Source organism: Empidonax traillii, unplaced genomic scaffold (genome assembly GCF_003031625.1).
Source record: "Empidonax traillii isolate 1590-97213 ecotype Southwest subspecies unplaced genomic scaffold, ASM303162v1 scaffold984:size454904, whole genome shotgun sequence".
Lineage (NCBI taxonomy): Eukaryota > Metazoa > Chordata > Aves > Passeriformes > Tyrannidae > Empidonax > Empidonax traillii.
The window spans coordinates 344051-355610 of record NW_020956177.1 but is presented as its reverse complement, the minus strand read 5'-3'; positions in this window follow the sequence as shown (position 1 = coordinate 355610).

Genomic DNA, 11560 nt, shown 5'->3' with positions numbered 1-11560 from the left:
AAAAAAAAAAAAAAAAAAAAAAAAGGGGGAAAAAAAAGTTTAAAGGAACCTTTCCCTTCTCCTTCTTTCCCTGCTTTTTACAACTCTAGGCAGGAAAAAGCATTGCCCAAAGTCTGCACAACATGAACATGTGTACACATCTGCATGGCCCCAGCCCCAGCTGCCCTGAAGCCAGCGAGCCCGCTTTTGTCAAGACATCGCCTCCAGCCAGTGCCCCCCTGCCCGGCACACCAAAGGACACAAAACAATAGGTATGTGCCAAGGAGCTGCCTTATCACCTGTAAAAGTAAACATCTGGCCATGATCGCAGGGTCAGGGTCCCAGGGAAACTCTAATGGGCAACTGCAGTGGATGAAAAGGTTGGGGTTTGACTAAGACAAAATGTTTATAATGTTTTTGCCTCAGACCATGAAAGAAGTTTAAAAAACTTAGGACTGTAAAAAAGTCCAGCACGCAATATCTGAATGACTCAAATGCGTTATCTCTTCAGTAGCTGAGCTAAGAAGAGGTATTTTATGCTGACATATTTAAACCTTTTCTTTCCCTTCCTCACAGCAGTGCCTGGCAGCAACCTCAGCCTGTGCAGCGTCAGGCGGGTGCCAGAGCATCTGAGATAACGGCAGTAGTTTCAGTGCCTCTAATTCAGTATTGCCAGGAAATTCAGAAGTGGCACATTATTTGAAACAGTCTCACTCCCATCTAATGACTCTATGGTCTTAGCATCATCATACCAGTAACTTGTAAAAGTTTCCAGGCAGACACGGTATGCTCAGGGCATAAACTTATATTCAGTACAGTGTCAACCACCCCCCACCCCATTTCAAATGTTTCATTTTAATGATTTAACTCTCAATTAAAATAGGAAATGTGTAAATACAGAATTATTTTTAGTTTGCATCACATACACCTCAAGATGTAGTATTCCCCACTTTGCTTTTTTCCCCCCCAAACTCAGAAGTTTAAACATGCCCATGGCTTCCTGCACTTCCTAAAAACTCCTTCAAGCACGTAAAGCATGTCAGAGGCAAGGGCAAAGGATGACCAAAATGCAGCTGCCTGCCACAGGTGGATTGCTCAGCCAAGCCAAGGAGGCACAGGATGGTCAGGTGCAGAGAGGGCTCGGTGCCAGGGCCAGGAATGTCTGAGGACACACTCACAGCACCCTGTCCTGCTCTCGGTTTGCTTGGTACCACATCACGACTGCACCGAGCAAAACTTGCCACAAGCCATAGTGAACATCTCTTCTGAGCAATACAGCCCGAATGAGGATCTTGACATTTTACCATTTTGCAGCATGGGCATACAATGACAGAAGGTGGGTGTCAGAACATTTACATACTTTAGACACAGATCAGAACTTCTGCAAGTCCCAGAAAGCATCTCTGGCACATCACTGGGACACACGACATGTCCACTGGGACGCAGACGTAGCTGCTCAATAGGCAAAGCTACATGACTGCGACCAAAGTTACAGTTTTGTGTCTAATTCAGCAGCATTTAGTGCTAATTTAATCAACTCCTGACCACTTGCTCTGGCCTTGCATTGCCCCTTGCCTTGTGCCAGGTGAAGTATTTGGGCAGATGTGCACTGAGCCAGATTGGGAAACAGATTTGGCTGAAAAAAAAAATATTTTATTCTTCAGAAAGTTCTATCCCCAGAAGACCACACCAATGCTTCAGCCAGAGGAGGAGGGCAGGGAAAGGGGCCAGGACACAAAGCTCAACAACTCAACTGAACAACACTCCGGTCAAATCATAGCCTCCATGTCCCAACATTTCTTTTAGTACATTATCATCTGTCCCTCAGAGAAAGTCACGAAATCACACAGTGCTATCATTTCATTTCTGGGAGTAGAAGGCAGTTAAGTTTCACACCCACCAACACTGCTGGAATCAGAGACAGGGAGAGGGTTTAAATTACGTGAAGGGTTTATCCGTTTTAAAGACTCATGCATGAAATCTGCAGAGGATCAGGGACCTAACCCCAGTTCACCATAGTACTACATCCCCATTACACAAAACACTATTGAAAGTCTGGTTCCAAGTGAGTATTTCAACTCCCTCCTTACCTCTTTTCTTCAAGCCAGTAAACTGCCTGATGATAATTGCCTGCATGGACACTGCTTGCTTGATCTAAAGATAGAGGGAGATTATCCTTCCCCTGCATATGTTTTACAAGAGACAGAGGCCAATTTAGTATTCCAGTAGTCAGAAGCTGCCACTGCTCTCTGTATGCACGGTTTGGAAACCATTACTTTCCCCTTATCTGAACATCTTGCAGGAGCACAAGGGCCAACGCCTGCTCTGCAAATCCCGCTGTGCGAAAGCCGTGCCTTCAAAAGAGCCCCTCTTGTCCTAATGTAATCCTCAAGTAATATTAAAGGCTTATTTATACCTTAAGTAGGACAGATCGTGTCTTAATTGCCAAGCGCCTGGCTGAAAAGAGGAGGATTATACTGCTGTGGTAGATAAATGCAGCACGCAGGAGGCGGAGGCCACGGATAAGACGCAGCAACACAATTACTGTAAGGTTAAAACAGAACATAAACCATCCTGGAAACTACCAAGTGGCAGCCCTGGTGAACATGAGAGTTCTTAGAGTCGGACTGACTGGGCTTACAGCCAAACTTGAGTCATATTTCAGATCAACTCCACGTTGCTACATACGAAGAGCTGAAGCACAAGCAGGTACCAGCGGAGCACAGGTACACTTAGGATAGAAATCTGGACCTTGAATACTAAAAATTCTTCTACAAAACCTGCAGTAAATATACAGCCAAGGAGCTTAAAATAGGAGAACAAACCCAAGAATCTGGTATTGTCTTCTATATGTTTTTCCTCATAGACTAAAAATAAAACCACACAGGTATTTTGCTGTTATTACAGACCTTTCTTTCTCTTCTCCTAAACCTGAGGAGTTGCTTGCCTTAAAATTATTTGATAAAGGAAAACTGTAAACTTCATCTTAGGAGAGGCAGATCACCAACAATTCCCACTGAGCTTTAACTTTTTCCTTTTAAAATATATTTTATGTATGCAGGCATTATGCTTCTGGCTTGCTCTCAAGCAATTCTCAAATGGTTTCCTCCTGAGCGATTTTATAGTTTAACAGGAGTAACTAGCCAATGCAACTGCGTTAGCAGAATCCACTGAAAAGCATTAAGGAGTAAAGAAAACACTTCATATTCTCTGCCAGTTACTCTGTTTACCTCAGGGTTAGGTAGGGAAACAAAACCAATCGGTATGTGGGCAGTAATAGCTGCTATCTCCACACAGATTGCCAGGGATATTTCTAAAAGATGGAGGGGTTAATTTCCACAAGTATTTCTTATATATAATTATTTAGATGCACTGACTGACTTAGCATCTACTGTTTGATGCTCTACAAATGCCAAGTAGCTTGCCAGTTACTCAATACCATACATATTATGCTGAAAACCATGGAGAGGGGTGATTATGCACCCTAATGTGCTAAGTGTAGGAAGACTTTTGTTAAAAAGTTCTCTTGCTTAATGCTTTTTCATTAAAAGGTTTGTTGCCACTGGAACTGGTCTGACATAATGCACTTTAATGCTAAATATAACCTCCTTATTTCCAGAATCAGGGTCAGCTTTACACCTATGGAAGAAGGCAGACAGGACAGTTGACGGTTTTTCCTCAGTGGCTCCCTCAAGACTGGTGGATAATTTGACCTTTAAAGTTGCCTTTCACTCAGCACAAAGAAAGTCCTCTCTCGACCCGGAGGGCAGCTGTCAACAGAGAGATGGGTCTCCAGGAACAAGTTTCTGACACAGTATCTTTTACCCTGGGAATCCATGAGCATGTCTGAAGTTTCTGCCACCAGCCTGAAGTCCTGGGGTGGCAAAATGTAATTGCATAGGACACTGTTACATGGTTTGATGTAGGGGGGGGGTGGGTGTTACTTTTTTTAGTGCTCTTAGTCCACTAATGGACTATGCGATTAAAGGTTAATGTCATTATCAACGCTGTAATTAGCTACTGCTTGGCCCCTGCCCCCCACGGCTGATCAGCATGGCTGGCTTCCCCCACTATTTTTAATGAAAACAATTTTCCACTAATTCTTGCTGTTATTGTAGCTGCAAGAACAACGGCACGCAGCGTTGACTCCTTCTGGATGCCCTCCCCTGCACCCATAGAAAATCTTACTTAAACTACAGGTTACCTCTCCAAGAGGAAGCTCACTCGCATAACTGCACCCTTCTCAATTTACCCTCTTCCCTTCACAGCACTCATCCGTTACATTTCTGTCCTAGGAGATGACAACTTCAAAGGATTTTCTTTTCCAGCCTACTCCTTGAAACCTGTCCCAGCAGGAGACACAGACCTCGATTTTACCCTTGTGCGAACTGAGAACGTTCAGCATAGCACAGAACCCTGTCAGACTGTTGCTGAAGTTTTGGTGGCTATAAACTCAAGAGGGACTTGGCATTACTGAAACATCCCTGAAATGGGAGATCCTCAATACAGACGGCAGAGCCAGGCAGGAAGCCAAGCAGAACCTCAAGAAAATAAAATGGCATTGCACTGCATCACCACCACATCCATCCTCTGGGTTATCAAAAGGCAGCACCCCACAAGCTACATCTATCCTTGCTGGGGCTTATCTCTGACAAAAATTTACATTCACTCAGTAGTAATCAAGGAGCAAGTTTTGGTCTGTTGAGCACAAAGCATTTCATCATGAGGCAGGATGGAAGGACTTACAGGACAGGGCTGTCAGGCACGGAATATTGTGTTCTGCACAGCTGTCACTGCATGAGCACAGCTACTGCCAGCCTACACAAGCTGTTCTGCTTTTCACAGTGCCTGCTTCCCCACCTGCAGGAATTACACAGACAGTATCACAGTTATATATGGTGCTCCATATGAATTTACTCCTTTCCACGGCTCTCTAGGTGCATCCAGATAGGCCTTCCTGCAAATAATTTGCTTTTTCACATATATCAAACTGGTTACAGGCATTTCATGATCAAGCCTACTCAGGTTGCGCTCCTGGGAAATAATTTCCTGCCAAAAGAGCTCAGTTCACATCAAAAATCTTTAGTCTTCGTACAGAAAGCTTCACTTGCTGGCACTGAATTGCATCCCAAGACTTTTACAATGGCTGCTTGGGACCAAGAGTTCATGGATTCCACATCAAACCACAACAGTCCAGCAACATTAATGCAAGTGAGTGTGCAAAAAACTCAGTGTGAACATCAGGAGTAAAACCAAAGAATTGGACGTATATATACTATAAAAAGCCCTCAAACCAGCAAAAAGCCAGTTGTCCAATTTGAGTGGAGAGATGTAGCTGTGAAACAAGAGCTGGCACATGCAAGGTTCTGCATTCAAGGAAGGGGTGCAGTAGCCAGCACAAACTAGACCTGTGCATCAGGTAAACACTCCACAATTATGAGGAATCATTTCTAAAGATACATCTACCATTTCACTGCAGACATAAGTAGCAGAACTTACATTTCATATTCACATGAACGTAAAAAGACTGAAATTGAAGACAATCCAAAAGCTTTTATCTAATTCAGTTCAAAGCATAAGGGCTACTAGGATCATGTAAGAAGTTACATCTACAAGATATAACTTGTTTTTTTGTTTGTTTTTGGGGTTTTTTTTTAAGTCCACAAAAACAGCGCTTGAAATATAGTAAACACATGTAAAAAAGTTGCTGCAATTAGTCACACAATTGGACCTGTTTTCCTCTTTAATAAATTAATTGAGTGGGAAGTGAAACGCAACAATTAATCTCTGAAGCAGTAACATGGAACTTGCTACATGTTTTTAAGGTAAGGACAAGTAGGCCTGAAGGGATGAATGTAAAATATATTTCACCATTTTAAAATTTCACAGCCAGCACAATGCAAAAAATACTAACTAAAAACAGAGACTGAGAAGTTCTTGTAAAGCACCAAACATCACACACTGTTTGTATTAGCAGAGTATCTCCTACGATGACATTCTTCCAAATTAATGCAGATTTACTGGAGCCACAAAAGGTATTTTGGTTTGATTTCATACATTCTCTGCTCCCAAAGGTGAAATATTGTTACTTTAAATGTATTAGAAAAACACATCTGCTTTACATATCCAGGCCAAAATCCTTATTGCATAATTAAACTCAGATATGTTTACAAAGATGGCTAAAAGACTGTTAAAAAAATATATCTCAGAGGGCATTATCCAGTTTCTCCTAAGAACAACCAACTACGCTCTGTAAATTATTTGTCCAAGATTAAGCAGACATCCACCATTTTGCACCTGAGTAACCTGCCAAACAAACCAAAGAATGAATTTGATAGGGATGGCATTAAGAAGTTCCTTTATAAAAATAACAGGAATTACATTTTCATTAATGTAATCAGACTTGAACATATATTTTACTTCACAGTTAAAATGCATTTACTTCAATGTTTCCAACTAACTTCTGAATGTAGGATATTTAGCAAACTATGTTTAACGTTCACCCTCCAAAGAAGTATCGACGTGGAGAGGTGCATTTTTACCAGAGCTTCTCTTCCAGCACATATTTAAAAAAGACAATTCAGATTTTTCAAGGAAAAAAGTAATACTCTTGCAAACAATATCACATACACAAACGTTTTTGGATACCCTTTCTAAGTTCTGGATACTTGCCTCCTGAAGGTAGTGTTTTATCTCAAAAGACAGAATTTTCATTCATAGGACAGGACTTTCAGTATGAATTTCTGTCCAATTTCTTTCATTTAAGCTTTGCAGCTATTTCAGAGTGATAAAAGCAGTATTTCCGTGTTTAGAGATCTGACAAACTTTCAAGATTGTCATTAGAGGACTCATGAATTTCAGTCTTTCCAGCTTTTTAATGGTCAGTGGCAGCGTCCTTACAACACAAAACACTATTACACAATAGACTCGACTGTACCACAACTCACCTAAATTCCAAAAAGTCCGAAAAGACCAGGATAAAAGTAATTTCTGAAACAGACTTGACACAACAGGAAAAATTATTTCCAACAAGACTGTTTCAATTAATTGCCACAAGTGTTCAGAATGTATCTTCCTACTATACAATGTTTTTCTTCCTTTACTGGGAAGGATAACTGGTTTGGACATTGCCCATCAGTCAAAGCAAGCTGATGGGGAATGTCCATTTTTTTTCTCTCTCATTAGGCCATGCCCATGACCTAAACCCTTCTCAGTCTTTGCTAAAAAGCCAGTGCTGATGCAATCATTAGCTGATGCTAATTCACAGCCACTAATCGCAGTATCAGCACAGCAAAGACTTCTGTTGGAAATTCCCCGTCAAACTGCACATAAACAAATAAGGACAGCCAAGGGCAGAAGCAGGAAGTTTCTCATCAATGAAGAAGGAAGATCTCAATAATCTCCGGCAGCCTTTAAATCCAGGTATCACAGCAAAGGAGAGCTTTACAATTTCTGAAGAAGTTAAAATAGGGTTTTTAGGGGAACACAACCTTTCTAACACAGAGCCAAGCACAGCGGTGCTGATTCAGTGTGTAACAGAGTGAATGATGGAAACAACAGATCATGACAAGCGCTGAGCTGAACACAAACTGGAGGCCCAGTCTTGCTAAGGTTGCTCATCTTTCGATCACCAGAGAAACAGCCAGGTAGGAATATGAGAGGTGTAAGCCACACATAGCTAAGTCAGGTCTGTACAGTAACAGTCCAAATGAACACAAGCAGGACAAGTTCAGATTGGCACACAGAGAAACAGGTACGAGACCACAGGTGGAGCTTCAACTGCATGAGCCCCATACTCACCTGGACTATGCTGTGTAAATTCAGTGACTTTGGGTACTTTCTTGTGGATTTCTCAAATTGCTTTCGTCTCTGGGAGCATCCCATGCAGTTGCTTACCTGTACTGGTACAGCCACCTTCCTCTGACTGAATTTTAGAGCTAAAAAAGAACTATAAAGAATCAAAAGCAACATGCCTTTAGTAGACAATCCTTAAATCTAAAATTTGCTTTTTAGCTCATCAAAACCCAAACTAACTGATAGAGTAAAATCTGCTTAATACTGTGGTTTTTTTTTTCCTTTTTGCCAATACAGACCTGATACCTAATGTCAGGCAGCATTACTTTTTGCTTCAGCTTAAAGAGGTAAAAATTGCCTACTACAGTTTGGTTCAATGCTGTAACTAACCTCAAGTTCATATTGATTTTAAATTTCATTATGAACTTTTAAAGTGTCAAAGAAAAATGACTGTTTTTCTGCTGCTAACTTTACTTTTTAAGCTGGTGATGATGGCTGACAGTGTATAAAAGCTCAGAGGCTGACTGAACTCCACTTTATATATGCTACCAAGAACCTACCTAGCCACTAATAACTCACCTGGGATGTGTTAAAAGAACTGACAACAATTTCAAGTGTACAGTTTGTTTGGTTTTGTGGGTTTATTCTTCTCTTCTTGCTTTTGTGTTTTGGTCTGTAGTTTTTTTCTTTGTTTGTTTCTTGTTTTTTGTTTGTTTTTTTGGTTTTTTTTTTTACTCCACCCAAAGAGCCACATCAGCATCAGATTCACATAAGGGCCATGAAAAGTACAGATATTTTGGCCAAGTCTTGCAAAGGTTTGCATGTAGGCTCAAATAACCACCTGAAGATCCAGCCTATTAAGAGGGGACTGTGAAGAGTAGTTAACTACCTCATAGGAGACTCCTGAGAAGGTCAGTGACAACTCTTACGTTTGCATCTGTTTTGTTATACCCTATTCCATTTATCAGGTTAATGAGGAGCAGTTAAAACAGATCTTTGTTTTGCCCAGGATTATCAGAGAGCAGTTTTGAGAACTGACATGGACTACTTTGTCTCCATTACAAGAGAACATTTTCTCATAAAAATGAAATCAAGTTTAATTTTGCACATCAGAGAGATCCAAGGTGGAAAAGGTACTAACCACCCTCAGCTTTCCACAGGAGTATTTTTACAGTAGTTACCAGGTGGAAACATAATTAAGAAAACATAACTTTAAAACAAATGTTAAAATGGACAAGTTACGGCAAATACATGAACTAATTTTATCACTCAGACTCCTCATACTAAAAGTAGAAGTCAAAAAGCAGTTTTTTTTTTCCAGGCTGCTGAAATCTACAGTATTTTGATTAAACTAAAAACATAGATGTGTGAATAGCAAGTAGTGTTAATTCAGAGGAAAAGAAGCTGTCTGGATTTACATTTTGATGATTTCGATGTAGCTGTGCAAGCTGTGATCGTTCTCTTTGAGAAACCTGTGCCCATGCTTCACTTCTATACAATGAAAGCTTCAACCCTTTTACTGCCTTTTACAGGGAGACTATCCACGTAATGCAAAAAATCCAAACAAATCAAAGTTCATAGGATGGGAGCCTATGGAGTACAAGAACTCTCTTCAGTGGAACAAAGCATTAAAATTTCAGCTCATGAGGAAAGCATGCAGGAATTATGCTGTACAAGCAGATCCAACAAAAAAGCTCAAAGAATTTACAGATTTAGAGACTCAAAAATCTACAGCTAGTTCAAAAAGACATCAATTCTACAGTACCACTGTTCAGGCAGATTGTTACCCTGCAGGTATCAATATCATAGATGATTTTGTTCTCCTTTTCAACTCAGATAAACAACTTCAATAAGTTGAAAAAAAAATTAGTAAAAGTTCTAAAATAAGAGCATTAATATCAGAGAAACTTCTATCCAAAACACTGCACAATAGTGCAACTTGATAGGTTTAACCCTAGACTTTTAGGAAAATTCAAGAAATGAGTTGACTAAAAAGTCAAGTTTATTCTGAATTTTTAGACGTTAAATGAATGCTCTCCTGTAGCCAGACTGAAACTCATTCCAGCTGAACTAGGGCTAGACTTGCCCCAGGAGCACTAAATGTTGTTTGCACTCTTCTGTCTCCCACAGAAAAGCCCACTTTGAGACTTCTGCCTTACTGTAACAAAGGGTCACATTTGCCACAGAACAAACACAAATCCATCAACTAAGAGACACCCCATAAATCCTACTGGGTTATCTTTTTATACAGAACATTTGCATCTTCTTAGTAAGTCCTTGTCAAGAAAACAGACAACATGTCACACTGTTTTAGCAATCCTTTATTGAAGATAACAAGTTGGTTATGTTCACTGTATTGTATGAAACATCACAATATCATACTGGGAAGGTACTATCAGTACAGGGTTGGACCAGAGCGGACAGTCTGAACAATAAACCATTTTGCATTCTTCATTCCCTATCTTTTAACAACCCCAAAAAAACCAGTAAAGGGACAAATACCTGTTAACATCATCATTTAAAACACTTTAACTTACAAGGCTAAAATCTAATGAATAAATAAAATATATTGTGGCAATAATCCTCTCTAGACCAAAAAAAAAAAAAAAAAAAAAAAAAAAAAAAAAAAAAAAAAAAAAAAAAAAAAAAAAAAAAAAAAAAAAAAAAAAAAAAAAAAAAAAAAAAAAAAAAAAAAAAAAGTCAGATACACAGTGAATCAAAATGACTGGGAAAGCTGGCCTTCGGCACCAGTATGAAAGAGCGTGTGGTTTTTACAGACTCACCATGGGGATAAAGTTACAGAAAAATACCATGAATTTCATTTCACACAAAACCAGTTGATGACTGTCATTAGCTTAAAACTACACACAAGGGCAATTACATCCTCGCTGAAACACAGTTTAAACAAATAGGAAAATGTTTACAAGGCATCCACAGCATGTAAATCATGTACAGATGGATACATTCATTGTTTCCCCTCCCCAATAGCTTTTATTTTAGATAAATACTTTACTCTTCCCCATTTTCAGTATTTTCTGGACTCATTACATGCACAACTCAAAGAAGTCAGAAAAAAAGTCAAGGTTATTGCAAAAATAGAATTAAACTAAGAATCTTCAAGTACCTTACATGACAGCCACTCTGTACCATGCCCATTGCTTATAAAATGAAAGGTCATTGAACCCATGAAAATATCTCTAATATTTTCTTAATTTAAAATAGATAATTTTAAGTGTATTTATAGTAATCTCAAAGTGATAATTTGAACTTTGAAAATAATGCAAACAATTAAAAATTATACCCATATTACACAAGACTTCTGTATCTTAAGCTGAAAAAAATCAAAAAACTATAGAAAACCACATATAGAACAAAAAAATAATCACAATTTACATTATAATAAAGGCAAATTTTCAGCATTTTTAAAAAAACCTGCAGCTGTGAGAGATGTCAAAGCAAGTCACTACTAACTATAAATTCACCAGTTTGTTTTTTTTTTTTTTTAAAGATTTTCTCTAGCAAGAGTTTAAGGGTGTGTTGTACACATGCGTAAAATTCTTACTGGTTTTAGACGCCTAGAATCTTCATATATTATTGCCAAATACACTTATCTTCAAGCAAGCAGTAGGCAATGTATCACAATTTGGACACCGCAGGGAAACCCAACGGTCTGGTAATACAGGTAAAATTGGAAAATTTAAAAAAAAAAAAAAAAAAAAAAAAAAAAAAAAAAAAAAAAAAAAAAAAAAAAAAAAAAAAAAAAAAAAAAAAAAAAAAAAAAAAAAAA